The following is a 10,794-nucleotide window of genomic DNA, read 5'->3' on the forward strand; positions in this document are numbered from 1 at the left end:
TCTCATTTGCAACATTGCTGGAATTATAATACCACATCCAGCACTGCTGCTCCACATGATGAAATCATCCACCTGTAGACTGGAGGACCACCTATAGTCCACAGATTCAGAATAATGTCATGCACAGAATTTTTATTTTCGATGCAGATGTAAATTTTATGAATAAAACCATTAAAAACAAGAGCAATCAAAGATTTCTCACGTCCACCAATCCGGATCCAGATCACCTCCAATATTCAGTGGAGTCTTCCATGGCCTAATATTTATCTGCGGTGAAAATTCGTGAAATAGTTTTGACGTAATCCTGCCAACAGACAGACAAATGCCATCCTTGGCAGACGTAATAATTACAGGTTATCTTATGATGGTGGATGAATGACAATGGAGCTGCTGCAGGTGGTTACACAACTTTTATTTGGATTTTTTTTAAACTGTGAAAATGAAATGATTGACTTGATCAATTTCACGTGAACTGGAAATTATTTGTCAGGAACCAGAACTGGCTTACACTTGAGCCTTCACAACAAAGACCAATTTAATGAAACATTTGAATTGTGGGTACAGCGCTCCACCTTAGAGGTTCCTCTGGTTGGTATCAGATCAAGAAAAAGCACAAACCACTTTATGATGCATTGATAGTTTCTGCCTGTGGTGACCCACGTATTGGTTACTAAGCCTCTGTATCCTAAAGTTGGACATCTTAATACTTCAAGAGCACTGTACATTATCTTAAATTTATTCTACATGTTAGTCTTTTACTGTCTACATACAGTTCTGTTAAAAATAGTAGCAGTGTGTTTAAAAGAAGACGAATTACAGCTCAAAATCCCTGAAATAGCTTTTATTTCCATACATGCTGCATTGGGAACTCTGGACATTCTATTCAAAATCAAAACAAAGAAAACCTGATCAAATTTGTTATTTACAGAAAGGGGAGAAAAAGGCATATTAGGCTACTCCCCCCCCCGTAAAAAACAAACAAAAAAATACCAGTGTTTGCATTTTCTTTCTGTCGCCCTTTAGTCTTTAGATGCATAAGTGGGTCAAAAATGACCCAATGAGGTCTATTTTCTTGCAATATCTTTATAATTAAAAGTTAATTCATATTCCAGCTATTCCTCAAAAAACGTTTTTCATACATTATTAAAAAAAGTTATCTTTTTATAATTTTTATTAAGAAATTGTAATGATATGATATCATATAATGATATCAATGATAAAAATGACCCACATGCATTTCCTACAGAATCTCATGGGAACCTGTGATTCTTATCAATTGTGGTTGTCAGGAATATATTTATCAAACAGACTGTCAGGAATGTCATCAATCAGGAAGATTATTTTACACAGCAAGACCTGATACATCCTAAGTATTATCAGCATTTTTACCTTAGAATAACTCTGATGACATCAAATTGATATAGTTCAACATACTTGCACATTATGAATTGACTATTATGACTTTCATATGTTGGTATATATAATATGTAGCTGTCGCGGACATGAACGAGCAAAGCTCCTCAGCATCTCACTGTCATTTAGGTCCAAAGCCCCCAGAACCCCTAACTACAGCCCTCTTAACTCCCTGATGATGAAGGAAATGTCATTTAAAATGACTGCTGTCTGCGTTCAGCAGCTTGATAGCAGAAGGAATAAAAGATCTAGAGTATCTGTTCGTTCATCCCAATGGTACATAACGGTGGCCTGAAGACATCACTGTGAACTGACCGGACAGCACGTGATCAGGTTGGCTGAGAATACACTTAGATTTGTTCTTCACCTGATTCTCACAAAATGAATGCAAGTCTCTTTGCTTGACCCCAATTATTTTAGAGCAAACCTTGACAAGCCATTCAGGTGTTTTTGTCCTTAATAGACAATCTATTGACCCAACAAATACAAGAAAATGTTAACTTTCAATAAATGAGCAATAAAAGTTACTTAAAATCCTCACACTGACACTGAAAGAACTCCGCTTCCTCATCAGATGGATTCTCTGTTGTCCACTTTGACAACAGACTCAGTGTTGATGTAAAACTTGAGTTGAGAGTCAAACACTGTTCCAACGTATTTATAAGACTCAACCATCTGGACCTCTACACCGTGTATGACATTAGCTTTGTGTCCTGTGTTGGCATGTCTGAAATCAGTGAACATTTCCTGAGTTTTATGTTCTATGTATCTAAGATGTTCAATTCAGGAAGAACGTGTGAAATTTTGAATACAGGGTCATTTGCAAATGCTGAATTAAAAAATGAGGTCTAACCCACTGATCTGTATATATTACTGGATAGCTCATTGGCCCACACACTCCATACAATCCGCTGACGCAAACTGGCGGCCATCTTGACAGCGTATTTGAACGTCAACAATTTCAAGTAATAACTGAGCTGATTCTCTCATTTACTTATTTTTGTTCTTTGGATAATGTAAGATTGATGCCTCCTAATCTATGCATGCCATGATTAGCTGTTTCATTTATTTTCTGTATTTTATTACTTTGACACTTTCTTCTCTTCTAATTCTCATTTACTTGTATCTCACTGGGACAAATACTCAATTCTATAAATTATCATTCCTTAAAGTTTTGTGGAATCGTCAGCGTGTGTATGTATTGGTACCATAATGAACAAAAGTGGGTGGATAACAAAAGTCATGATGGATAACACAGAAATTGTGGATGTTTTAAGTAGTTGCACTAAAAGGATAAAACACCATGTAACTACGAGGACAGTTAGTTTTTCCTGCAATGACAACATTTATTACACACAGCTGTGAGCTTCAGCTTAATATAAGTAATAAAGCTCGTAGCAACGTCTAAAGCTCCAAAACTATGCACAAGTAGACCTAATAAATATCTTAAAATAGTTGGTCCAACACAAAACATGTGGCTGCACATTTGAGTTAATAAGCCACTTATTATCTTTTCCTAAATGCTGGAATAAGAGATAGAACTCTTCAAATTATTGTTCATTACTTCCCATTTCAATCATACTCACAGGTGAAATGTTCCTCCACAGCCTTTGATCCGGCAATTTGCCCAGTTTATAACTACACATGAAGGTATTTTTAACAAAATTACTAAAAATAAAGTTGCGTGCCTCATTAAAGATCAGTAGGAAAGAGCGTTCAAGAGTGGAACATCAGAGTAGCAATATGGCGGCCAGTTTGTTTCAAAAATATTGCCCGGTGAGCTATCCAGTATTCTACAGAGATCAGTGGTCTAACAGTTGGGTCAGCAATGGAAATAGAGACTGGAATGGACGTCACGTGACTAGCAGCGTGCCACACGGCGGCCATTACTGACGGACTTTGAGCCTGTTAAACAGAAGCGAAATGAGGGGGAAAAAAAGGCAGCCAGTGCTTCACCATCAACTGCACCAACTACAAAAACAAATTCTCCAATACTAAAATGAACTGTACAATAGCCTTAATGTAATTATGCAAAACAAATGTCTATTTTAAAGTCGTTATGTCGCAATTTAATATCAATATACTGAGACTATAACTCAACGGCGTAAGTTCTTTTCATTAAGCTGCGTTCACATGCAGACAGATATGGAAACAAAAATGTTTACATATGTTTAAACGTTAAATGTTTAAATGTCTATATATATATACTTGCAGTTGTTTAATATGATATGTACATGGTGGTCACAGGCGGCATTTAAATTTTAACAGTGTGGTTGGGGGGATGGAGGAGGTACTTTTTACCCTGACTGAGGGGCAAAAGTTATAAATTCTGAATGGCTTTATATCTACTTGTAATAAAATGTTAGTAAAAATCATATATATGTTGTCATTAAAAGACTAGCCATAATATTACAGTGGAAAAAGCAGCAAGGTAAATGACCACAATGGCAAGACATACTTCAGATTTATATTTTAATACATAAGGATTTTTTTTATCCAGGCATGTATGGGTTTGTTAGAGCTTTTAATCAGCTTGAATACAACTTACAAGGCTTCATTTATAAAACTCCATCGAGAATTATGATGACAGGAAAAAAAACCATCACAGTAAATGAACAGAATGGCATACTATTTTCCCCAAATTTCCACACTTTACACAAAACGTTTTTTTCTACCCAGACATGTATGGGTTCATTAGAAAGAGCAATTAAAGGGCTTTAAAACAAGCCTACTTTTATTCAAATCTGTTAACAAATAGCGACAACAGAGAGAGAAAAGCAGCAGTTTGTCATAATTTCCCCAAATTTCTGCATTTTACAAAAGTTTTTTTTTTTCACCCACGCATGCATAGGTTCATTGGAAAGAGCTTTCAAATGGCTTTAAAACAAGCCTACATTTATTAAAATTCGTTAAGAAGTAGCGATACGAGTGCAAAAAAAGCGGTCAGTTTATTATTGATGATCTGCACATCTCCACCCTTAGTAATGGCGTCTTCCTGTCCTGAGCGACGCTAATAGATTGAGGCGCGCACGTCCATTCCAGTCTCTATTTCCATGGGGTCAGCTGCCATCTTGAATTCCAATATGGTGCTATGTTGAAACATTAATAGTCACTATCTTGGTTTCTAAAGTTACTGAAATTTGGTACACAAGAGTATTTTGATATGCTGAATAAATAATACAGTTAATACATAATCATTTATACATTAGTTATTAATACATAAGTTAATTTAATTCTACTCTACATTCCACCTGCCACCAGATACCATCACAAGTCCTGAAAAATAAAGAACATAAGGAAAAGGAATTATTGGAATGAAGAGTGCCAGGCCTACTGTTAGCCAAAGCTTCTATTACCTTTGAAAATATTATTGTATTATTAACAACCTGAAATACTCTTTAACAAGCCTTTCACATAGGAATAGCCACCTAGTCTTAAGTGTGAAATATCTGCCTAAATTACCTGTAAATGTACTAGATGATAGTCTATTTCATCCAAATATTGTTGCATATAATTTGGCCTTCATCAAAACCAACAGATTTAAACCTGTTGAAACATTGTTAGCATGTTTACCCAGAACTTCTCCTTCAGATCATTTGAACAACCCAAATTAAAGGAGAAATGCCACTTTTAACAACCAGGACCTCATTTCTGCCATAAAATACGGTCGTTTACTCACCAGTATAACTTTGGTGTCATTAGGAGTCCATGGTTCAGACGATGTGTTCAGGTCCAAATCTGGCTCAAAGATTTTTCTTCTTCTACTAAGGTGGATTAGATCACTTTTGTGGAACACAGTGCCAACTACTGTACAGGAGGGACCTAGCAGTCAATGTGTCACCGATTTCAAAATGGCTCTTTTCAACCAGACGTGAGGTGCCGTGACATGTCAATCATCTGGGTGGCACCTGGGAAGTCCAATCAGATTTCAGGAGAGTCCAGTGCAACCCAGCTACACCCATGCCAGGAAGTGTTCAACATTTGACATTTCCTGTTTCACTGTGGACTCAAAATTTAGCACTTCCCATTTCAGTCTCAACTTGCCACTGAAATCCTGCGAGATTCCATGAGATCTAGTATATTGTCAAACCAGGAACTGTCGATCCAGGAAGTATGAGACAAACAATAGGATTAAATACAGCAGCAGAAACAACATACCAAAGAACAGATTAATAAAATAAAATTAAATTAAAAAAAGCTTTCTAAAGTTAAACACATTTGACAGTTATTGTTTCACTGTGGACTCAAAATTTGGTATTTCCTGTTTCAGTCTCAACTTGCCACTAAATTCCCATGAGATCTCCTATATCAGGGGTGCCCAAGTTCAGTCCTCGAGATCTACCCTCCTGACACTCTTAGTTGTCCAATGAAAGAGTCTTTCATTGGATTCAGGTGTGTCGGAACAGGGAGACAACTAAGAGTGTCAGGAAGGTAGATCTCGAGGACTGAACTTGGGCACCCCTGTCCTATCCGGTTGTTAAGCGCTGACGTAACGCATCACATGATAAATCTGTTTCCGGGTCCAAAGACCTCCAAGTTTACAATTAAATTTACGTCTGTTTGATCCTTTTAAGGATCTACAGTTTAAGTTTAGTTTGTGTTTATATTGTGCGCAAACCTCCGTCCCTCCCTTCTCCGCCTCCACCTCCGTTAACCGCATTTGTCTGGTTCTATGGTCAGAACACTTAAAACTTTTTTTTTTTTAACTTTACATATTTTATTATGCACAGGTAAAATATACGTCTGCTTGTTAATAAAAAATATTTATTAAAATAAACAGGACGTTAAAGTGCAAACTTCACTTTCTACCCGAACGACATCAACAGGAAGCGATTGCAGCAACTCCCATTGAAAATAACGGAGAAACAACCTGAGCGTCTGACATTTTTACATAAAACAAACGCAGTAACAACGTCTAAAAACCCAGTTAATATATCCAGGAGAGTTTTAGGCACAATATACAAAGAGTTTCATGTTGCGATGTTAATGTTGTTGTCCGTGTGCAGCGGTGTAAGTGCCGCCTGATCAGATTGTCTCAGTGCAGTTCTCAATGAATGTTAATGACAGCGCACCTTTTTTGTTTGGAGCTGGAAGTTGAAAAATCACATGATGCGTTACATCACACTTAACAACCGGATACTGTCAATCCATGAAGTGTTCAACACTTGACATTCCCTGTTTCACTGTGGGCTCAAAATTTGCACTTCCTGTTTGGGACTCAGTGTACCATGAGCGAGCTTTGTGCTGTGTGGCGCTTCCCTTGTATCATCAGATTAGCTTACTTTATAGTTAGCTAACTCTAGCTATCTAACATTATTGTATGTGCATATGTGTGTACATCCTCACAAAATATTTGATGTCATCAAATTGATATACTTCAACATACTTGCATATTCACTTATCTCCAAGAGAATAGGAGAAAGGGAGGAAATGTCAATTACAGTGCATCCAGAAAGTATTCACAGCACTTCACTCTTTCCACATTATGTTACACATTCATTCTAAAATAGATTAAATTCATTTTTTTCTGAAAATTCTACACCAAATACCCCATAATAAGCAAGTCCCTTTGGCTGCTCCCTTGTTTGCATTCGGGGTCGCCACAGGAAATCCAAGGTGGATCTGTGTGGCAGGTTTTACACCAGAGGTCCTTCCTGGCGCAACTCCACATTACATGGAGAAATGTGGCAGGGGTGGGGTTTAAACAAGGAACTTTCTGCACTGAAACCAGGTGCACTAACCACTTGGCCACCAAGCTGTGAAGTAGTGCTTCAGGACTGCTTTGGCTGTAGAAATTGGGATGGGTTTAGAACTGCAGCTTTGAGAGGTCGGTACTGTAGACTTTGATAAATGCATATTCATCAAAGTCTACAGTATCTCTGCTGTTATCAACTACACTAGCACATGCGGATAAACTGTTATTCCCACAAAACACTGCAGAAAATACCCCAACAAAAAACTCTGGGTAAACTGTGACGCAAGAGCCAAGCTATGTGCACGCTCAGATGCATTTGTCTCAGGCATTGCTGAGGACTATAAAAAGGCCAGATATGACCTGAGCAGAGCCATCAGAGAGGCCAAGCGACAATGTAGACTGAAGTTGGAGGGTCACTACTCCACCTCTGACCCTCAACGCATGTGGGAAGGACTCAAACATCACGAACTTCCTGCAGAGGTGCAGGGCAGTCACATCCAGCCAAGCCACAATGCCAGATAAACTGAACGAGTTCTACAGTCACTTTGAAGCCCAAGATGCTGATCAGCAAGAAAGGATGTTGGGCAAGAAGACAATACAGGACACATCACTCATGGTGACATCGGCAGATGTGCACAGAGTTCTGAGCAAAACACAGCCACAGAAAGCAGCTGGCCCAGATAACATTCCTGGCCGCGCACTCAGGGTTTGCTCATCAGAGCTAGCTGATGTTTGCTGACATCAGCTAGCTGCACAAGCCTCTGTACCCACCTGTTTTAAGTCCATCACTGTAATGCCTGTCCCCAAGAGAAGCACTGTCAACTGCTTAAATGACTATCATGCCAAAGCACTCGCCCCAATCATAATGAAATGCTTTGAACGGATACTCATGACCCACATTAAAAAGACCATCCTAGACACTGTAGACCCCCGACACTTTGCATATCGCCAGAACCAATCCACTGATGATGCAGTTAACACAGCTATCCACAGAACCCTCACACACTTTAGAGGGCAGGGACATACATGTCAGAATGCTGTTCGACTACAGCTCAGCATTCAACAGTCATTCCCCTTAAACTCACATAAGCTCCTCACACTCGGACTGACACGTTCCCTCTGTAACTGGGTGATAAACTTTCTAACAGGCAAACCCCAGTCAAAGTTGACAACCGCACATCTAGCATAAGAACTATGAGTACAGGGACACCCCAAGGTTGCGTGCTGAGGCCCCTGCTCTACACACTCTTCAGGTGTGACTGTTTAGCCTCCCAGAACACCACCAGCATCATAAAAATGTGCAGATGATATTAGTCATCGCTTTTAACACTGGTGGAGATGAGACAGCATACAGAAGAGAGGTGGCAGTTTCGGTAACGTGTCACGACAATAATCGTTACCTCAGTGCAGACGAGACCAAAGAGATGGTTATTGATACGAGGAGTGATGAACACACCACTATACATTGACGAGACAGAGGTGGGGAGGGTGAAAACCTTCAAATACCTTGGTACTCAGTGGTTCTCACCTGGGCTTACAACACCCAACAAATCATCAAGAAGTCCCAACAGAGACTGCGTTTTCTGAGAAGACTGAGAAAATTAGTAATGTCAGCCAAAATTCTCAGAAACTTCTACAGGTGTACGACTGAGTGTCCTCACCGCTGCCATCAGTCTGGAATAGTGATTAAGATCGCACAGTACATCTCTGGGACATTGCAGGACATTTACCAAACCAGAGTCCTAAGTAGGACACACAACCTCATCAGGGCAGTCCACACTCCTACCATCAAGCAGACACAACAGGAGTCTTAAGTCCAGGACTGCTAGACTAGCACACAGCTTTTATACACAGGCCATTAGGCTTCTCAGTAACTCTTACACACTGACCCTCTCCACCACCCGAGTGAACTGTTAGTTCAGTCATTCTCATTCTTCTCAATTGTCTATTTTTCATAACAGCTCTGTTCACTATTTATGCACCCATGCAGCTTACGACTCCTACACTGCAGGAAATGCTTCTTAAAACTACACCAAATTGCATAAAATTGCCAATACTCCATTAATTGCATTCTCTAAACTGTACATCCCTTAAATAGTGTACGTATTATAATGCATTCTTCAGTCTGTATTTTTTTTTATTTTTTTAATCACCAGATGTGAACTTTCTACATGCAATTTTTCTAGAGAGAATGAACAGTAAAAATTTCAGTGTGTTCTATAATTTTTTATTGTGCACAGGTGACCAAGAACCCGATGGTCACTGTCAGGGACCAACATTCCAATGTTGAGAATCTGCCAGGTCAACAACTGCTGCAGCAATCCACCAATCAGGCCTGTATGATAGAGTCGCCAGGCGGAAGTCACTTCTTAGGAAAAGGCACAGAGCAGCCCGCCTGGAGTTTGCCAAGTCACCTAAGGACCCTCAGACCACAAGAAAAATTCTGTCTTCTCAAAGTTTGAACTCTCGGGTGAATGCCGGGTCTTGTTTGAAGAAAACCAGACACCATCCTTACAGTGAAGCATGTTGGTTGCAGCATCACACTGTGGAGATGTTTTCCAGCAGCAGGAACTAGGAGACTAGTCAGGATTGAGGGAAAGATGAACATTTTGGATGAAAACTTGCTCCAGAATGCTCTTGGACCAGAGTGGGGTGAGCTCATCTAGCAGCAGGACAATGACCCTAAGCACACGGCCAAGACAAAAGGTAGTGGCTTCAGGACAACTCTGAATATCCTTGAGTGGCCCAGCCAGAACCCAGACCTGAATCCGACTCAACAGCTCTGGAGAGATTTGAGAATGGTCGTGCACCGACACTCCCTAACCAACCTGACGGAGCTTAAGAGGTACTGCAGAGAGGAATGGACATAACCACCCAAAGATAGGTGGACCAAGCCTGTGGCATCATATTCAAGAATACACTACGTGACAGAAGGGCCTGCAAGTGGATCAAAAATGCAGATTAGAAATTTAATTACCATCTAATGCAAGCGCTGCTTATTTGAGACATACAAGGTACATCAAGTCTATTTCACATTTACAGCTACGTAGTGATGTGCAGCGCATCCTTAAGTTGTAGCACAAAGCTGAAAGGTCTTGGAAATTGAAATGGCTTTTGTTTTTTAATACAAGTACACTAAGTTCCATTGTGGTAATGTTGGTGCTTGTGTCAAAATAAAAGCTTATATGCATTTGACTGCTGCAGTATTTGGCAGAATCAGTCTGTTCATTTTTCTTGAATTGGCTTGTTGCCTGTCCATGACAGACCATCACCCAAAACTATGGTGTTCTGTACATACAGATGCACTCACAAATGTTGCCATTTTTAAGCTTTACAGTAGTCAAATACACTCAACAAAAATATAAACGTAACACTTTTGGTTTTGCTCCCATTTTGTATGAGATGAACTCAAAGATCTAAAACTTTTTCCACATACACAATATCACCATTTCCCTCAAATATTGTTCACAAACCAGTCTAAATCTGTGATAGTGAGCACTTCTTTGCTGAGATAATCCATCCCACCTCACAGGTGTGCCATATCAAGATGCAGATTAGACACCATGATTAGTGCACAGGTGTGCCTTAGACTGTCCACAATAAAAGGCCACTCTGAAAGGTGTTTTATCACACAGCACAATGCCACAGATGTCGCAAGATTTGAGGGAGCGTGCAATTGACATGCT

This window comes from Thalassophryne amazonica, chromosome 10 (assembly GCF_902500255.1).
Source record: "Thalassophryne amazonica chromosome 10, fThaAma1.1, whole genome shotgun sequence".
Taxonomy (NCBI): Eukaryota; Metazoa; Chordata; class Actinopteri; order Batrachoidiformes; family Batrachoididae; genus Thalassophryne; species Thalassophryne amazonica.